This window comes from Bombina bombina, chromosome 1, assembly GCF_027579735.1.
Source record: "Bombina bombina isolate aBomBom1 chromosome 1, aBomBom1.pri, whole genome shotgun sequence".
Lineage (NCBI taxonomy): Eukaryota > Metazoa > Chordata > Amphibia > Anura > Bombinatoridae > Bombina > Bombina bombina.
Window position 1 is genome coordinate 984115239 of NC_069499.1, and position 21932 is coordinate 984137170.

Below are 21932 nucleotides of genomic sequence, written 5' to 3' on the forward strand. Positions count from 1 at the left end.
GTACATGTATATGTGTATGCTCTGGAGAGTGTGTGTTTGTGTGTACATGTATATGTGTATGCTCTGGAGAGAGTGTGTCTGTGTGTACATATATATGTGCATGCTCTGGAGAGTGTGTGTCTGTGTGTACATATATATGTGTATGCTCTGGAGAGTGTGTGTGTGTACATGTATATGTGTATGCTCTGGAGAGTGTGTCTGTGTGTACATATATATGTGCATGCTCTGGAGAGTGTGTGTCTTAAGTAATTAAATGCCCTATCCTCCTGGCTTGCTGTAATAACTTACCAGTCATAAAACTGACTGACACATAATTTAACTTATAACTTAACTTTACCATAAATGACTTTGGTAATACATAACTTGAATAATGACATAAACACAGGGTGTGGGTATAAAGACCCGTAGGGTCCGCATTTATTATAGAACATAGGAACCGGCTTGGTAGCAACTCAGCAAACCTTAAACCAGGTGGCGGCAATCTAGCTAGGAGAGTAAGTACCCCCCGCTAGGAAATTGGACCACGCCCGTGAATGCCTACACAAGCAGAGCTTAGCTGCACGCACAGACTTAGGGAGTTCTCGGCAACATCAAATGGGGGGAGGTGCCCCAGGCGCGCGCCTGCAGAGACTACCCTCCCCCTGGGCCAGCCGTCACTCTACCTCCAATGGCAAACCGGGGCGTGGTAAAAACCGCCACAAGAGATAGCCCACAGGCACAGCTCTTGCCGCCACCCACATAGGTGTAATAACATAGCACGCCTCAAATTACCCAGGAACAGGTTGATGCCCCTCTCAGGGAGGTGCACCCCATCCCTCCTGTAGAGGCTTCTCCCAGCCGTTGTGATGTTCCCATGTTCCACAACAAACCCTACTTACTGCGCTAGGACAAAATCCTAACCTCCCTGTTCAGTTTTTTTCTGACCTGAAAGGCCACCCTGTGGGCTGCACATGGCGCCACTCAATTCTGGGAATGCTATTGGACCACCCTATCTTAACATTGGGACCCATGTCTGGAAAGTGTACAAATCAGACTGAATCACCCCACTGAGCAGTTTGCACGGCAGGAGCCCCATATCACTACCACGTGCGTGAATGATCATAACTTGGGGTTTGTCCCACCTGTGCAATGCCCTGTGCAGCAACCCAGGCAGATCCTGCCAACTCAAACCCCTACGACCTAGCCACCTAACAGTGACCCAATGGGGGGGGGACCCAGTTGTTGCCCGTCAGGGCTCGCGACTGCTCTCAGCTCCGCCCAGTGAATGTAGGAGTGACCCGTGATCAGCAGTCTCAGTGGACCATCTCTTGGCCCTGTAAAGAAACAACAGTTAACTGGGAACATCGCAACATGAGAAAACAAAACATTCATATTGTTAATGGCTTAACATACAACATGTATCTCTTAGACCTCCATCTCCCCAACGCTCTAATGTGGTCGGCAGACCAACACAAACCCGCGGCAGCAGTAGACGCTCCAACCCTGAAGGAGTGGGGGCAATGACCCTTGGGTCAAGGCCCGCTTTCCATGCTGCCCAGCTCAGGCCTCTCCTGCATTGAAATCTGGTCAACGGGGAACCGTCCTCGTGAACCAGAAATTGTAATGGACCCTCCGGATCGCGTCCATATAGGTCCTAAGCAACCTGACTGGGCAACAAACTGAGCCCACGTGGCGGGTTAAGACGTCCACCTCCTTTCCCTTCTTGGTCTGTCTTTGATCTGGAGAGGAAAATTAGATCAGATGACACGTCGTTCTTGACATGAGGAGGCCTACAGACCCCCGGGCTTGTACCACCCTAAGTGCCCCGTGAAAAAACCAGCCAGAACGGGTACCCTTGTCGGCATGAGAACCCACCACAGGCACAGTTCGACACAGGAACCAATCTCTTGATGGTAACGGGCTCCCTAACGTCCCTTGTTCTGGGCATCATACGCCCCCCAGCCCCTAAACACCTGCCCGACCAGGAAGGTTCTTGAAGAGCCGAGAGGCCATAAATTTACAGAAGAAGGACACGGCAGTCAGCCGAGATCCGACTGACCCTTTAGAAAAACCCCATTACCTTAAAGCTCGTTGATCCATCCCTCAAGACCCCATTGGACAACACCTCAAGTTGGCCGGCTCGTCCTATCACAGAAGGTGATCTATTTAGAACAATGCTTCACCTAAGCAGTCCAAGTAGAGAGGGCCAGCGAAGAACGGATTATGGCAATCAAAGATCACCCACCGGCGCTACCTGCCATAAATAATAGGAACAAACAACTCTGTTAATGTCCGCCTGAGGAGCCAACGCATAGAATGCTTTCCATTGAAACGAAAGAGCGCATCAGCAATTCTATTCTGGATGCCGGGTGCAGACACTTCAGCACCAGCACGCAAGGGTACCGAACTACCGCGGGAGATCCCCACAGGAGCATGTTAACAGCAACATGACGCTCTTGTTATCCATCCAGAACACGACCTCCTGATCCCTTAGCTGCTCACGCTAGACCTCAAAGGCAATAATAATGGGGGGGGGGAGCTCTAACAGGCTAAACTTCTTAACAAGCCCCTTAGAACCCATGACCAAGGCCATGGGCCGGCACTCCAGTGACCGGACAAGAAGGATCCCCACCCGTGAGACCCTGCCGCATCAGTAAACAACTGAATTACCATGTTGGAAGGAACAGACTTCGACCATGAGCAGATCTCATTAAAAATGGTTCCAGAATTGTCCCCATATTGCCAAGTCATCGAACATTTCTGCCATCACACAAAACTAACTCGCTTGTGACCACTCGCCGCACAACGCCCTTCGAGCTGCCGAAGAAAATTTCTGCTTATAGGAATAATCCTACCGGCGAAATTCAGAAGAACCAACATGGTCTGGAGATCCTTCATGGAACCAACAAAGGACCCGATTTCCCGAACCGTACCAACCATACGGGCAATCGTATCTTGTAGCAAATGACGCTGCATTAATGATGAGTCAATCTTGATACCCAAAAGGCAAGGCACGTGCAAAGGCACTGGGCCTTACCCTCCGCCAGGGACACCCATTCTGGCCAGCAAAATCGAATCACTTTCATCAGGAAAGCACACACAGCGTATCCAGCATATCCAAACAGCAGGACATCGTCCAGGCAATGTGCCAGGCCATCAAAACAGCAATCACTGAGATGGCCCAGTGCAAGAAGCTCTGAGGGCTTCAAAATGAGCACATGATATAGAACAGCTCATCGGCAAGCTTTTGTCCACAAAATACTTGCCCACACGCCAACATCCCCTGGGTGTAAGGAGGAGGGATGAATGGGAAGCATCCGAAATGCTGATGCCACATCCAGGTTTGCCCTCCATACCAGTGATAACACGTCATCAAAGGACTGGTAGTAAACCGAACTGGCTCAGGGGAAATAGCGTTGCTGCCCGACCTCCCTCTAGGGAAGGAAAGGTGCTGGATGAGCCGGGACTTACCCGGCTCCTTCTTAGGAACAACCCCAAGAGGAAAGAGGAACGAATCCTCGAATCATAATCTCCACAAATGAGCCAGCCATGCGGCCCAAAGCAATCCCCTTGTCTCTCTTTTTCCTCGCAACGCTAGGAAATTTGTATGCCGATGTCGTAGACCCTATACTGCGAAGCTGAAGGGGATAATGAATCCCTGACGGAGGCCGCCGCCTAGCAAGGCAGCCACCCTCCTATCCGAATTACGGCCACCCTTTCCGGCAGTGAAAGGCTTGAAACTGGAACTAGGCTGCTCTTGCGACCGGCCTGCATCGTGGGATCTGTTACACTCCAACCGGAGTGGCCGCCCCGCGATGCTTACTCACATGGCAAAACACACGCCGGCCCTTTGGGGCAGAGCTTATTCTGGAACTGTGCAGCAAATACCTGTGGGACGCCGCTGAGAGCGCTAAGGTGCGCAATTGCCCGGGGACCCAGCAGAGACCTGCCCGGGCAAAAAAGGCTTTTTGGGGCCGAACTATGCCCCTAACCACGAATCTACGTCGCCAAATTCAGGAGGGCGTTACCAACCATCTATTGCCGAACGCGACGTCATAATCCCGCCATGCCCATTCTCGAAACCGCTCGCAAGCGGTTTAGCTGGCATCTTGATATTTGAGGATATTCAGAGCCCGATCGGGAAGTTTAGCGATGTAACACCGCCATTTCTTCCTGGTGATAGACCTTGGCCAAAAGTTCAAACCTACGCACATATTTACCCTCTTGAATCCGTCTAACAAATTTGGACTTCAGATGCTCGAGAAGGCTTAATGAGGGCTGCTTGTGCTTGTCCCCATACATGGCCGTTGTACGCCTATCTGTCGCCCCAGGGACAGCCACCCCCCACTGGCGCGGGAGGTGTCTGCAATGAACACAGGGATCTAGCGAGAGAAACCAGAGGAGAGGGGGAGGACCCATGGCCTTACGCACCTTGACTACCCACGTCATCAATTTTATACATTCCCTTCTGCTCTTTAGCCTCCGACCCCAGGGACCTATCACTCACTCAGACCCAAAAATCATCCGAAGATGAACTCAAGCCCCTATGCCCGGAAGATAAAATGGTCTCACCAGTTCCAAGAGGGGCGGCTGTACTCTTCCTTGCCACGAACACCTGGACTGTACTGCATTGGCACCCAAGCATTCTGTGGCTCCATGAGATACACCACTTCCAATTCCATGCTCTCCAGCTCCCAGGGGCGCTGCACGGCAAAGGATCCAAGGCTGTGTTCCTCCTTGGCCTGAAATGAGAAATGCAAGAGAGGAGTACCACGGGGAGAGGACAAGGACCCCCCAGCCACAGTAGAATCTAGTCCCCCTCGCCCAGAACATTGCGCAATGCGCCACACACTGTTCCGTACACTCAGACATGCCACTCTCTTGTGATTCAGACACTGCATTCGTTAAGTCAACAGCACCCATGGGTATATTCAAACTCTTGACCATCTACTTGCAAGACAGGCATGCTAACCAGTACACAAGTCTAGAGAAGCCCTGTTCTGTGCTATCTCCATGCTGAGCAGAAACTAAGAGAAAAAACACCTGGGCCCTTCCTGGCCGAAAAACGTTAATTGTTACCCCAAATGCATCCCACAGGGGGGGTACCCCAGGTGAACGCCTGCGTGCCCTATGTGATGGGCCTCTCATGCACCGTAACATGACACGGCGTAATTCCTGCTAGGCCTCAATTGGCCGCTAACAGTCAGGCCTTGCGCCACTGACTGACTGCAAAGAAAAGGCTGACTATCTAAATCAATCTGTTAATAAACAAAAGAAACCCCCAGTCAGACCTGCGGCCTGCTCATAAATGCCCTTTCTCATCACCTGAACCACAGCCTCTGGCCTGCAAATTCTCCCATGCTTTCCACATCATACTCCCCAGGCATTGCAAGCTATTCATCTGCCAGCGAGCGCAGAGCCCCTGAGCCTCGCTGCGCGCCCCCCCCCCCAGCGGGCCTCGTCCCCCCCCCCCCCAGGCACTCCTCTCTTACCTGGGGACCCCGGAGGATGAGACGATCGCACCCGCTTGGCTACCGGATCTCAAATGGCGGTTCCGGAAGTGACGTCACCGGAAGTGACGTCACCGGAAGCGCCCAGACCGGAAGAGACGCCATTAACGATGGATGCCGCCGCCCGCATGGCCAAAGACTCGCCCAAAGCCATCCGACGACCAGGAGGAGGGGAAGGACCGCCGAAAGTCGTGACCGCTAAAGGGGGACCGCCGACACAAGCCCTACAAGAGCGCGACCGCTGCAGGCCTGGGCTTCGTGGACACCGTAACCGATGGCGGAGGTAAGTATGAATGCTCACACTCACTCCAGCCAACGATCCACCCTAGAGACGTGCATCAGGGGTATGTTAAAATGATTAGAGGGGACCAAAAAACCAGAAGAAGAGGGTACCCGGCCCCCAGGCCCAACCACTAACTGACCGGGAAGGAGAGAGGGGGAAGATGGGCCAACCTGGGAAATCATATATTCACTGGAGAGCACCAGGTCAAACACCAATAGGGCACACAAATCCCCCCCTGACTTCCCCATTAAATTACAGAGAAAAAGGGGGAAAGATCGGGGTACGACTCACCGGAGATGGTGGGACTCCGATCAGTAACTCCTCCAACACATCACTCTTCACAGGTGCTCTGGATGACTTTGAAAAAACAGCCCATGCTGCAGCAGACTGCTTAACCAGAGAATCAAGATGCTGTGATCCTGCAAGCTGTGAAGACAAGCTGGAAAGAGGGTTTGGGGCCTGTAGCTTGGCTTCTTAAAGGTGAGCCCTGTACCCACCCACAAAAATGCAACATTGTTGCCACTTCACAGCAGCTCACTCCTAAGGGCCTTAATTCTTATGTTCGTTCTGGACTATGCTGCCCTCCACTGTCTGTGTGTACATATATATGTGTATGCTCTGGAGAGTGTGTGTGTGTGTACATGTATATGTGTATGCTCTGGAGAGTGTGTGTGTGTGTGTGTGTGTGTGTGTGTACATGTATATGTGTATGCTCTGGAGAGTGTGTGTCTGTGTGTACATATATATGTGCATGCTCTGGAAAGTGTGTGTTTGTGTGTACATGTATATGTGTATGCTCTGGAGAGTGTGTGTTTGTGTGTACATATATATGTGCATGCTCTGGAGAGTGTGTGTGTATATGGGTTAGGGGAGCTTGTTATGTTAGGCATTCCCATGGTATTCATGAAAGTGGTAATTTTGCTGTACATAGGCTGTCTAAACAATAAATATGTAGTGAATATCCCAAAACTGGTGAGATGCTTTTAGGGGGGCCCAAAATAAATTTTTGCACCGGGGCCCTGTAGACATTAGGCGGCATATTTATCAAGCTCCAAATGGAGCTTGATGCCCCGTGTTTCTGGCGAGCCTTCAGGCTCGCTGGAAACACAAGTTATGAAGCAGCGGTCTAAAGACTGTTGCTCCATAACCTGTCCGCATGCTCTGAGGCGGGGGACAGACATTGCCACAAATCAACCCGATCGAATACAATCAGGTTGATTGACACCCCCTGCTAGCAGCGCGAATCTGCAGTGGACGACATTGCACCAGCAGTTCACAAGAACTGCTGGTGCAATGATAAATGCCGAGAGTGTATGCTGTCGGCATTTATCAATGTGCAGAGGACATGACTTTTACATTTCCTTCAGGAAATTACATATTAAGGAATATATGTGCTCTTAATTAAGAAGCAATTGAATAATGTCACCCCTGCAGAAACACAGGCTCGCCAGAAACACAAGTTATGACCCAGCGGTCTAAAGACCAATGCTCCATAACCTGTCCGCCTGCTCTGAGGAGGCGGACAGAGTTCTCCGAAAATCAATCCAGTCAAATACGATCCGGTTGATTGACACCCCCTGCTAGCGGCTGCGAATCTGCAGGGGGCGGCATTGCACCAGCAGTTCACAAGAACTGCTGGTGCAATGATAAATGCCTGGAGCGTATGCTGTCGGAATTTATCGATGTGCAGCGGACATAAGCCACAAAATTGAATCATGTCCGCTCGCACAATAAAAATTCGGCCCCTAGGTCTGCACTGAGATGCCGTGCATTGCATTAAATATTTATGTACTTTAAAAAAATATATAAATAAATTAAAAACCAACATTTAATTAATTAATTAGTAAATATATTACATTAATCCACAGTAGAGGAATTTATATATTTATTTACTTATTAGTACTGCTTGGGTCCAGTTTCACATATTGCAAATTTTTTTATTTATTTTTTTAAATTATTAGCCCAGCAGTGGATGATCCACTGCCGGGCTAATCATTTAAAAAAAAAAAATATATAAAATAAATTGATTTAGTTTTTGGGATGTTGGGGTAGAGAGAGAAATTGAATGGGGGGGGCAAGAAAATGTTTGCCCAGGGTTCAGTCAATATTAAAGACGGCCCTGCCTAAGCCTCTGCAGACTGCCCCCTTATTTTAGTTCTTCTGACAGACATGAATTTTAGCCAATCAGTGCTGACTCTACGTGCGTGAGCACAATTTTATCTATATGGCACACATGAACTAACACCCTCTAGCTGTAAAAACTGTCAAAATACACTGACATAAGAGGTGGGCCTCAAGGGCTTAGAAATTAGCATATGAGCTGAATCATAAATGTTGATTTCTTTACTAGAATGTCCCTTTAAGAGCACTCATACGGATTTTTAACTGACAGAATGGCCTTATAGGTACATAAAATAACAATGAATATAACTTTATACTGAAAATTGGGGAAATTAAAAAAAAATATTTCGGGGAGACCCCACATCTGTACAATCTTACAAAATACATCTGGTTGGAGAGACCACTCCCCTGGATGTAAAGACTGACCACTGAGATAATTTGCTTCCCAATTGTCTACACCTGGGATATGTATTGCAGAAATTAGACTGGAGTTGGATTCCGCCCAAGAAAGTTTTCAAGATACTTCTTTCATCGCTAAAGGACTGCGAGTCCCCCCTTGGTGATTGACATATGCCACAGTTGTGATATTGTCTGTCTGAAAACGAATGAATGATTCTCTCTTCAATAGAGGCCAAGCCTGAAGAGCCCTGAAAATAGCATGGAGTTCTAAAATATTGATTGGTAACCTCGCCTCTTGAGGATTCCAAACTCCTTGTGCTGTCAGAGACCCCCAGACAACACCCCATCCTGTGAGACTTGAATCTGTTGAAATCACAGTCCAGGAAGGACGAACAAAAAAGAGGCCCCTTGAATTATCCGGACAGAGAGAGTTAAATGTTAGGATTTAAGTATATCAACTGTGATATCCGAGTATAATCCCTGCACCATTGATTCAGCATGCAAAGCTGCAGAGTTCTCATATGAGAAACGAGCAAAGGGGATCGTGTCCGATGCTGCAGTCATGAGACCTAAAACTTCCGTGCACATAGCCACTGAAGGGAATGATCGAGACTGAAGGTTTTGACAGGCAGAAACCAATTTCATTTGTCTCTTGTCTGTTAAAGACAGAGTCATGGACACTGAATCTATCTGGAAACCTAAAAAGGTGACCCTTGTCTGAGGAATCAAGAAACTCTTTAGTAAATTGATCCTCCAACCATGTCTTTGAAGAAACAACATAAGTTAATTTGTGTGAGATTCTGCTAAATGAAAAGATTGAGCCAGTACCAAGATATCGTCTAATTAAGGAAACAACGCAATACCCTGCTCTCTAATTAGATAGAAGGGCACCGAGAACCTTCAAAAACAGAATTTATGCTTACCTGATAAATTTCTTTCTCCAACGGTGTGTCCGGTCCACGGCGTCATCCTTACTTGTGGGAATATTCTCTTCCCCAACAGGAAATGGCAAAGAGCACAGCAAAAGCTGCCCATATAGCCCCTCCTCTGGCTCCGCCCCCCAGTCATTCGACCGACGGTTAGGAGAAAAAAAGGAGAAACTATAGGGTGCCGTGGTGACTGTAGTGTATAGAGAAAGAAATTTTTCAAACCTGATTAAAAAACCAGGGCGGGCCGTGGACCGGACACACCGTTGGAGAAAGAAATTTATCAGGTAAGCATAAATTCTGTTTTCTTCAACATTGGTGTGTCCGGTCCACGGCGTCATCCTTACTTGTGGGAACCAATACCAAAGCTTTAGGACACGGATGAAGGGAGGGAGCAAATCAGGTTACCTAAACGGAAGGCACCACGGCTTGCAAAACCTTTCTCCCAAAAATAGCCTCCGAAGAAGCATAAGTATCGAATTTGTAAAATTTGGCAAAAGTGTGCAGAGAAGACCAAGTCGCTGCCTTACATATCTGATCAACAGAAGCCTCGTTCTTGAAGGCCCATGTGGAAGCCACAGCCCTAGTAGAGTGAGCTGTGATTCGTTCAGGAGGCTGCCGTCCGGCAGTCTCATAAGCCAATCGGATGATGCTTTTCAGCCAGAAAGAAAGAGAGGTAGCAGTAGCTTTTTGTCCTCTCCTCTTACCAGAGTAAACGACAAACAAAGATGAAGTTTGTCTGAAATACTTTCTTGCGTCTAAATAGAACTTTAAAGCACGGACCACATCTAAATTGTGTAACAAACGTTCCTTCTTTGAAACTGGATTCGGACACAGAGAAGGAACAACTATTTCCTGGTTAATATTCTTGTTGGAAACTACTTTTGGAAGAAAACCAGGTTTGGTACGCAAAACGACCTTATCTGAATGGAACACCAGATAGGGTGGATCACACTGCAAAGCAGATAATTCAGAAACTCTTCTAGCAGAAGAAATAGCAACCAAAAACAGAACTTTCCAAGATAGTAACTTGATATCTATGGAATGTAAAGGTTCAAACGGAACCCCTTGAAGAACTGAAAGAACTAAATTTAGACTCCAAGGAGGAGTCATGGATCTGTAAACAGGCTTGATTCTGACCAAAGCCTGTACAAAAGCTTGTACATCTGGCACAGCTGCCAGGCGTTTGTGTAACAAAACAGATAAAGAAGAAATCTGTCCTTTTAGAGAACTCGCTGACAACCCTTTATCCAAACCCTCTTGGAGAAAGGAAAGAATCTTAGGAATTTTAATTTTACTCCAGGAGAATCCCTTGGATTCACACCAACAGATATATTTTTTCCATATTTTATGGTAAATCTTTCTAGTCACAGGTTTTCTGGCTTGGACCAGAGTATCTATCACTGAATTTGAAAACCCACGCTTGGATAAAATCAAGCGTTCAATTTCCAAGCAGTCAGCTGCAGAGAAACTAGATTTGGATGTTCGAATGGACCTTGTACTAGAAGATCCTGTCTCAAAGGTAGCTTCCATGGTGGAGCCGATGACATATTCACCAGGTCTGCATACCAAGTCCTGCGTGGCCACACAGGAGCTATCAGAATCACAGAGGCCTTCTCCTGTTTGATCCTGGCTACGAGCCTGGGAAGGAGAGGAAACGGTGGAAACACATAAGCTAGGTTGAACGACCAAGGCGCTACTAATGCATCCACTAGAGTCGCCTTGGGATCCCTGGATCTGGACCCGTAGCAAGGAACCTTGAAGTTCTGACGAGACGCCATCAGATCCATGTCTGGAATGCCCCATAATTGAGTTAACTGGGCAAAGACCTCCGGGTGGAGTTCCCACTCCCCCGGATGGAAAGTCTGACGACTCAAATAATCCGCCTCCCAGTTGTCTACTCCTGGGATGTGAATTGCAGATAGATGGCAGGAGTGGTCCTCCGCCCATTTGATGATCTTGGATACCTCTCTCATCGCCAAGGAACTCTTTGTTCCTCCCTGATGGTTGATGTAAGCTACAGTCGTCATGTTGTCCGACTGGAATCTTATGAATCCGGCCTTCGCTAGTTGAGGCCAAGCCCGGAGCGCTTTGAATATCACTCTCAGTTCCAGGATGTTTATCGGGAGAAGAGACTCTTCCCGGGACCATAGACCCTGAGCTTTCAGGGAGTCCCAGACCGCGCCCCAGCCTAATAGACTGGCGTCGGTCGTGACAATGACCCACTCTGGTCTGCGGAAACTCATTCCCTGAGACAGGTGATCCTGAGTCAACCACCAACGGAGTGAGTCTCTGGTTAACTGGTCTACTTGAATCTGGGGAGACAAGTCTGAATAATCCCCATTCCACTGTCTGAGCATGCACAGTTGCAATGGTCTTGGATGAATTCGAGCAAAAGGAACCACATCCATTGCTGCCACCATTAGACCTATTACATCCATGCACTGAGCTATGGAAGGCTGAGGAATAGAATGAAGAACTTGACAAGCCTTTAGAAGCTTTAATTTTCTGACCTCTGTCAGAAAGATCTTCATTTCTACAGAATCTATTATTGTTCCCAGAAAGGGAACTCTTGTAGACGGGGACAGGGAACTCTTTTCCACGTTCACCTTCCACCCGTGAGACCTGAGAAAGGCTAACACAATGTCTGTATGAGCCTTTGATCTGGAAAGGGACGACGCTTGGATTAGAATGTCGTCTAGGTAAGGTGCCACTGCAATGCCCCTCGGTCTTAGAACCGCTAGAAGGGACCCTAGCACCTTTGTGAAAATTCTGGGAGCAGTGGCTAAACCGAACGGAAGAGCCACGAACTGGTAATGTTTGTCCAGAAAGGCGAACCTTAGGAACTGATGATGATCTTTGTGGATAGGAATATGTAGGTACGCATCCCTTAGATCCACGGTAGTCATATATTGACCCTCCTGGATTGTAGGTAAAATAGTTCGAATGGTTTCCATTTTGAACGATGGAACTCTGAGGAATTTGTTTAGAATTTTTAAATCCAGAATTGGTCTGAAAGTTCCCTCTATTTTGGGAACTACAAACAGGTTTGAGTAAAACCCCTGACCTTGTTCCGCTGTTGGAACTGGGTGTATCACTCCCATCTTTAATAGGTCTCCTGCGCAATGTAAGAATGCCTGTCTCTTTATCTGGTCTGAAGATAAGCGAGACATGTGGAACCTTCCCCTTGGAGGAAGTTCCCTGAATTCTAGAAGATAACCCTGAGAGACTATTTCTAGTGCCCAGGGATCCGGAACATCTCTTGCCCAAGCCTGAGCAAAGAGAGAAAGTCTGTCCCCTACTAGATCCGGTCCTGGATCGGGGGCTACCCCTTCATGCTGTCTTGGTAGCAGCAGCAGGCTTCTTGGCCTGTTTACCCTTGTTCCAGCCTTGCATTGGTTTCCAAGCTGGCTTAGCCTGGGAAGCGTTACCCTCTTGTCTAGAGGCTGCAGAGTTAGGAGACGGTCCGTTCCTGAAGTTACGAAAGGAACGAAAATTGGACTTATTCTTAGCCTTAAAAGGCCTATCCTGTGGGAGGGCATGGCCCTTTCCCCCAGTGATGTCTGAAATAATCTCCTACAATTCTGGCCCAAAAAGGGTCTTACCTTTGAAAGGAATATTAAGCAATTTTGTCTTGGAAGATACATCCGCCGACCAAGACTTTAGCCAGAGCGCTCTGCGTGCCACAATTGCAAACCCTGAATTTTTCGCCGCTAACCTCGCCAATTGCAAAGCGGCATCTAAAATAAAGGAATTAGCTAACTTAAGTGCGTGAATTCTGTCCATGACTTCCTCATATGGAGTCTCCTTATTGAGCGACTTTTCTAGTTCATCGAACCAAAAACACGCCGCCGTAGTGACAGGAATAATGCACGAAATTGATTGGAGGAGGAAACCTTGCTGAACAAAAATCTTTTTAAGCAAACCCTCCAATTTTTTATCCATAGGATCTTTAAAAGCACAATTGTCCTCAATGGGAATAGTCGTGCATTTGGCTAGCGTAGAAACTGCCCCCTCAACCTTAGGGACTGTTTGCCATGCGTCCTTCCTTGGGTCGACCATGGGGAACATCTTCTTAAATATAGGAGGTGGGACAAAAGGTATGCCTGGTTTCTCCCACTCCTTAGTCACTATGTCCGCCACCCTTTTAGGTATCGGAAAGGCATCAGGGTGCACAGGGACCTCTAGGAATTTGTCCATTTTGCACAATTTTTCTGGAATGAACAAAGAGTCACAATCATCCAGAGTAGTTAGTACCTCCTTAAGTAAGGCGCGGAGATGCTCTAACTTAAATTTAAACGTCACAACATCAGATTCTGCCTGTTGAGAAACTCTTCCTGAATCAGAAATTTCTCCCTCCGACAAACCCTCCCTCACTGCCAATTCTGACTGGTGTGAGGGTATGACAGATAAATCATCGTCAGCGCACTCTTGCTCTACTGTATTTAAAACTGAGCAATCACGCTTTCTTTGAAATGCTGGCATTTTGGATAAAATATTAGCTATAGAATTATCCATTACTGCCGTTAATTGTTGTATAGTAACAAGCATTGGCGCGCTAGATGTACTAGGAGTCGCCTGCGCGGGCCTAACTGGTATTGACACAGAAGGAGAGGATGGTGAACTACCCCCACTACCTTCATTTGAGGAATCATCTTGGGCAACCTTATTAAATGTGACAGTACTGTCCTTACTTTGTCTGGACGCCATGGCACAATTATCACATACATTTGAAGGGGGGACCACCTTGGCCTCCATACATACAGAGCATGTTCTATCTGAAGGTACAGACATGTTAGACAGGCTTATAGGCTATTAATGCAATAAAACCGTTTTTAAACAAAACCGTTACTGTCTCTTTAAATGTTAAACAGAGCACACTTTATTTCTGAATGTGTGAAAAACTATGAAGGAAATATCCGATCTTTACCAAATTTGCACCCAAGTGTCTTAATGCTTTAAAAGTATTGCACCCCAATTTTGTACCCCCTTAAATGAGGAAATCAGAGCTGTTTTATCAATTTAACAATTTTAAGCCCACTACAGTCCCAGCCACAGCGTTTGCTGCGGCTTCACCTGTCCTTGGGGGTTATTCGCCACAGAAATAAGCCTTTCAGGAACGTTTTTAATGGCCACCAGACCCTCTCACATGAAGCTGCATGCACTGCATCCAAAAGAAACTGCGCAGAGTGAAAGGCCCTTCCTGACTGGGAAGGTGTCTAAACGACTGCCTGGCGCTTAAAAACGTTACCAAATCATTCTCAAGTTTTAAAACACTTCAAACCACATAAAAATATCGAATAAAGCAATCGATTTAGCCCACAATAGTGTCAACCAGTATATAGCCCATTAATCAAGCCTTCATTCTGTTATGAGTCTAAGAAAATGGCTTACCGATCCCAAAGAGGGAAAATGACAGTCTTCTAGCATTACAAAGTCTTGTTAGAAAATGGACTAGTCATACCTTGAGCAGAAAAGTCTGCAAACTGTTCCCCCCAACTGAAGTTCTCTGGGCTCAACAGTCCTGCGTGGGAACAGCAATTGATTTTAGTTGAAACAAGATAAAACACAGAGGCGCCAAACATGGCCTAGTACAGCCAGATAACAGATACTAAAATCCACAAGATAGCGATTGAATACTCACAAAGGAGGTGCACCCATTGGTGCTTATGAAGCAGACTGGAGCCTCTCAGTGGTCCAGCTCACTGGTATACTTCATGAGTCAGATTGTGGTCCTTGATGGTAGTGATTAACAGGTTCCCTCTTCTACTATTTGTAACACAAGTGTAGCATCAGTGCAGAGCTCCAACCAGTCTCAGCGCCTCCCGATGATGTATGTTACAGTGTTCTAGAAATGGCCGGGAGAATCTCAGATTTTAGGTATCCGGTCATCCTACTGTGAGTTTCCTGCGATATCCAACAACTTTTACTTGGCGTGTAGCAGTTATTCTTCCTTCCGTGTGAAATGATCACGTGGTAAGTTTTGCCAATCAGATTCAGTTTCTCCCAGTTACTGCTGCTAAAATCATACTCCTCTTTTAAACAGAACTCTTCATCCTTTTCTGTTTTAGAGTAAATAGTACAAACCGGCACTATTTTAAAATAACAAACTCTTGATAGAAGAATAAAAAACTACAACTAACACCACATACTCTTCACCATCTCCGTGGAGATGCTACTTGTTCAGAGCGGCAAAGAGAATGACTGGGGGGCGGAGCCAGAGGAGGGGCTATATGGGCAGCTTTTGCTGTGCTCTTTGCCATTTCCTGTTGGGGAAGAGAATATTCCCACAAGTAAGGATGACGCAGTGGACCGGACACACCAATGTTGGAGAAAAGATTATTGGAGCTGTTGCTAGGCCAAATGGAAGAGCAACAAATTGGTAATGCTTGTTTAGAAAAGAGAATCTCAGAAACCGATAGTGGTCTGGATGAATCGGAATGTGAAGATATGTATCCTGTAAGTCTATTGAGGACATGTAACGACCTTGCTGAACAAAAGGTAGAATAGTCCTTATAGGGACCCTTACAAACTGATTCAAAAATTTCAGATCCAGAACTGGTCTAAAAGAATTTTCCTTCTTCGGGACAATGAATAGATTTGAATAAAAACCCAGACCCTGTTCCAGAATTAGAACTGATACAATTACTCCTGAAAGCTCTAGATCTGAAACACACTTCAGAAAAGCCTGAGCTTTCACAGGATTTGTTGGAAAGTGAGAGAGAAAAAAAATCTTACAGGAGGTCTTATTCTGAAACCTATTCGATACCTCCGAGAGACAATATTCTGAATCCAATGATTCTGAAAGGAACCTGCCCAAACGTCTTGAAAAACTTTCAATCTGCCCCCTACCAGCAGAACTGGATTGGAGGGCTGCACCTTCATGTGGTCTTGGGGGCTGGCTTTGGTTTCTTATAAGGCTTGGATTTATTCCAACTCGAGGATGGCTTCCAATTGGAGCCAGAGTCCTTAGGGGAAGGAGTGGTTTTCTGTTCTCTATTCTGACGAAAGGAACGAAACCGATTAGAAGCTTTAGATTTGCCCTTAGACTTTTTATCTTTAGGCAAAAAACTCCCTTTCCCCCAGTAATAGTGGAAATAATAGAATCCAACTGGGAACCAAAAAATTATTACCCTGGAATGATAGAGATAGTAACCTAGATTTAGATACCATGTCAGCATTCCATGATTTGAGCCATAAAGCTCTTCTAGCTAAAATAGCCAGACATAGATTTAACATTAATCTTGATGATATCAAAAATAGCATCACAGATAAAATGATTAGCATGTTGAAGCAAACGAACAATGCTATGCAAATCAGAGTCTTTTTCCCGTTGTGCTAAGCTATCCAACCAAAAAGTTGATGCAGCCGCAACATCAGCCATAGATATGGCAGGTCTGAGACTATAGCCAGAATGCAAATAAGCTTTACTTAGATAAGATTCAATTTTCCTATCTAAAGGATACTTAAAAGAAGTATTATTTTCCATAGGAATATTAGTACGTTTAGCAAGAGTAGAAATAGCCCCATCAACCTTAGGGACCTTTTCCCAAAACTCTAATTTAGCCACTGGCAAAGGATACAACTTTTTAAACCTTAAAGAAGGAACAAAAGAAGTACCAGGCTTAGACCATTCCTTAGCAATCACATCAGAAATAGCATCAGGAACAGGAAAAACCTCAGGAGTAGTCACAGGAGGTTTATAGACAGAATTTAAACGTTTACTGGATTTATTATCAAGAGGAGCAGACTCCTCAATATCCAAAGTTATCAACACTTCTTTTAACAAAGAACGAATATACTCAATCTTAAAAAGATAAGATGATTTATCAGTGTCAATGTCTGACAAAATTTCATCAGTATTATGAGAAGTTTTAAAAGAACTTTTACGTTTATTTGAAGGTGGTATAGCAGCCATAGCCTTCTTATCGCATCAGCAATATACTTTTTCATATCAACAGGGATATCATTTACATTAGATGTTGAAGGAACAACAGATACTGTACTAGCACTAAAAGAAACCTTTTCTGCATACAAAAGCTTATGATAACTGTTACACACTACAGCTGGAGATATAATCTACACTAGCTTACAACAGAAACACTTAGCTTTGGTAGAACTGTGTTCAGACAGCATGGTTCCTACAGCAGCTTCTGAGACAGGATCAGATTGAGACATCTTGTAAAATGTAAAAAAGAAAAAATAACATTTAAACAGAAATATCTTATTTCCACATATAGCAGTTTCAGGAATGGTAAAAAAATGCAAATGCTAAAATTGGCAAAAAAAAAAAAAGCAAATAGCATAGCCCTCTGAGCATAAAGAAGGCAAGGAGCATATAAACACCTAGATTTAGAGTTCTGCGTTAGGGTTAAAAAGCAGCGTTAAGGGGTCCTAACGCTGCTTTTTAACGCCCGCTGGTATTTAGAGTCAGGCAGGAAAGGGTCTACCGCTCACTTTCTTTCCGCAACTCGAGGCTACTGCAAATCCCCTTACATCAATTGCGTATCCTATCTTTTCTATGGGATTTCCCTAATGCTGGTATTACGAGTCTTGGAAGAAGTAAGCGGTAGACCCTCTACCGACAAGACTCCAACCGCAAAAAAAAAAAAGTAGTTAAGAGTTTTATGGGCTAACCCGGGAACATAAAGCTCTTAACTACTGTGCTATAAAGTACACTAAAACCCATAAACTACCTATTAACCCCTAAACTGAGGCACCCTAACATCGCAAACCCTATAATAAAAACATTCATCATTATAGCTATGAACCCCCAATCTGCTGTCCCTAACATCGCCGACACCTATATTATATTTATTACCCCCTAATCTGCCCCCCCCCAACGTCGCCGCCACCTACCTACACTTAACCTCTAATCTGCCGACCGGACCTCGCCGCCACTATAATAAATGTATTAACCCCTAAACCGCCCCACTCCCGCCTCGCAAACACTATAATAATTTTTATTAACCCCTAACCTGCCCTCCCTAACATCGCCGCCACCTACCTACAATTATTAACCCCTAATCTCCCGCCCCCAACGTCGCCGCTACTATAAAAACGTTATTAACCCCTAAACCTAAGTCTAACCCTAACACCCCCTAACAAATATAATTTAAATAAAACAAAATAAATTTACTATCATTAAATAAATTATTCCTATTTAAAACTAAATAATTACCTATAAAATAAACCCTAATATAGCTACAATATAACTAATAGTTACATTGTAGCTATTTTAGGATTTATATTTATTTTACAGGCAACTTTGTATTTATTTTAACTATGTACAATAGCTATTAAATAGTTAATAACTATTTAATAGCTACCTAGTTAAAATAATTACAATATTACCTGTAAAATAAATCCTAACCTAAGTTACAAATAAACCTAGCACTACACTATCAATAAATTAATTAAATAAATTACCTACAATTAGCTAAACTAAAATACAATTAAATAAACTAAACTATACAGGGAGTGCAGAATTATTAGGCAAGTTGTATTTTTGAGGATTAATTTTATTATTGAACAACAACCATGTTCTCAATGAACCCAAAAAACTCATTAATATCAAAGCTGAATAGTTTTGGAAGTAGTTTTTAGTTTGTTTTTAGTTATAGCTATTTTAGGGGGATATCTGTGTGTGCAGGTGACTATTACTGTGCATAATTATTAGGCAACTTAACAAAAAACAAATATATACCCATTTCAATTATTTATTTTTAAAAGTGAAACCAATATAACATCTCAACATTCACAAATATACATTTCTGACATTCAAAAACAAAACAAAAACAAATCAGTGACCAATATAGCCACCTTTCTTTGCAAGGACACTCAAAAGCCTGCCATCCATGGATTCTGTCAGTGTTTTGATCTGTTCACCATCAACATTGCGTGCATCAGCAACCACAGCCTCCCAGACACTGTTCAGAGAGGTGTACTGTTTTCCCTCCTTGTAAATCTCACATTTGATGATGGACCACAGGTTCTCAATGGGGTTCAGATCAGGTGAACAAGGAGGCCATGTCATTAGATTTTCTTCTTTTATACCCTTTCTTGCCAGCCACGCTGTGGAGTACTTGGACGCGTGTGATGGAGCATTGTCCTGCATGAAAATCATGTTTTTCTTGAAGGATGCAGACTTCTTCCTGTACCACTGCTTGAAGAAGGTGTCTTCCAGAAACTGGCAGTAGGACTGGGAGTTGAGCTTGACTCCATCCTCAACCCGAAAAGGCCCCACAAGCTCATCTTTGATGATACCAGCCCAAACCAGTACTCCACCTCCACCTTGCTGGCGTCTGAGTCGGACTGGAGCTCTCTGCCCTTTACCAATCCAGCCACGGGCCCATCCATCTGGCTCATCAAGACTCACTCTCATTTCATCAGTCCATAAAACCTTAGAAAAATCAGTCTTGAGATATTTCTTGGCCCAGTCTTGACGTTTCAGCTTGTGTGTCTTGTTCAGTGGTGGTCGTCTTTCAGCCTTTCTTACCTTGGCCATGTCTCTGAGTATTGCACACCTTGTGCTTTTGGGCACTCCAGTGATGTTGCAGCTCTGAAATATGGCCAAACTGGTGGCAAGTGGCATCTTGGCAGCTGCACGCTTAACTTTTCTCAGTTTATGGGCAGTTATTTTGCGCCTTGGTTTTTCCACACGCTTCTTGCGACCCTGTTGACTATTTTGAATGAAACGCTTGATTGTTCGATGATCACGCTTCAGAAGCTTTGCCATTTTAAGAGTGCTGCATCCCTCTGCAAGATATCTCACTATTTTTGACTTTTCTGAGCCTGTCAAGTCCTTCTTTTGACCCATTTTGCCAAAGGAAAGGAAGTTGCCTAATAATTATGCACACCTGATATAGGGTGTTGATGTCATTAGACCACACCCCTTCTCATTACAGAGATGCACATCACCTAATATGCTTAATTGGTAGTAGGCTTTCGAGCCTATACAGCTTGGAGTAAGACAACATGCATAAAGAGGATGATGTGGTCAAAATACTCATTTGCCTAATAATTCTGCATTCCCTGTAATACAAAAAAACAAACAAACACTAAATTACAGAAAATAAAAAAAATTACAAGAAGTTTAAACTAATTACATCTAATCTAAGCCCCCTAATAAAATAAAAAAGCCCCCCAAAATAATAAAATGCCCTACCCTATCCTAAATTACAAAGTAATCAGCTCTTTTACCAGCCCTTAAAAGGGCTTTTTGCGGGGCATTGCCCCAAAGTAATCAGCTCTTTTACCTGTAAAAAAATACAATACCACCCCCAAAATTACAACCCACCACCCACATACCCCTACTCTAAAACCCACCCAAACCCCCCTTAAAAAAACCTAACACTAACCCCCTGAAGATCTCTTGGATGACGTCATTTAAATGAACCGTCATTAGTCGGGAAGTCGTCGGCCAGGATGGATGTTCCACGTTGGAGGTCTTCAGGATGCTGCCGCTCTGCTCCGGATGGATGAAGATAGAAGATGCCGCTTGGATGAACACTTCAATCAGATGGAGGACCTCTTCTGCCCCGCTTGGATGAAGAATTCGGCTCTTCAGGGGCTTAGTGTTAGGTTTTTTTAAGGAGGGTTTGGGTGGGTTTTTAGAGTAAGGGTATGTGGGTGGTGGGTTGTAATGTTGGGGGGAGTATTGTATTTTTTTTTACAGGTAAAAGAGCCGATTACTTTCTGGCAATGCCCTGCAAAAAGCCCTTTTAGGGGCTGGTAAAAGAGCTGATTACTTTGTAATTTAGGATAGGGTAGGGCATTTTATTAGGGGCTTAGATTAGGTGTAATTAGTTTAAACTTCTTGTAATTTTTTTTATTTTCTGTAATTTAGTGTGTTTTTTTAACTATAGTTTAGTTTATTTAATTGTATTTTAGTTTAGATAATTGTAGGTAATTTATTTAATTAATTTATTGATAGTGTAGTGTTAGATGTATTTGTAACTTAGGTTAGGATTTATTTTACAGGTAATTTTGTAATTATTTCAACTAGGTAGCTATTAAATAGTTAATAACTATTTAATAGCTATTGTACCTAGTTAAAATAAATACAAAGTTGCCTGTAAAATAAATATAAATCCTAGAATATCTACAACTAATAGTTATATTGTAGCTATATTGGGTTTATTTTATAGGTAAGTATTTAGTTTTAAATAGGAATAATTTATTTAATGATAGTAAATTTATTTCGTTTTATTTAAATTATATTTAAGTTAGGGGGTGTTAGGGTTAGGGTTAGACTTAGGTTTAGGGGTTAATAACTTTATTATATGCGGGCGGGAGATTAGGGGTTAATAATTGTAGGTAGGTGGCGGCGATGTTAGGGAGGGCAGATTAGGGTTTAATAAAATTTATTATAGTGTTTGCAAGGCGGGAGTGCGGCGGTTTAGGGGTTAATACATTTATTATAGTGGCGGCGATGTCCGGTCGGCAGATTAGGGGTAAATAAGTGTAGGTAGATGGCAGTGACGTTGGGGGGGGGGCAGATTAGGGGGTAATAAATATAATATAGGTGTCAGCGATGTTAGGGACAGCAGATTAGGGGTTCATAGCTATAATGTAGGTGGCAGCGGTGTCAGGAGCGGCAGATTAGGGGTTAATAATATAATGCAGGTGTCGGCGATAGCGGGGCGGCAGATTAGGGGTTAATAAGTGTAAGGTTAGAGGTGTTTAGACTCGGGGTTCATGTTAGGGTGTTAG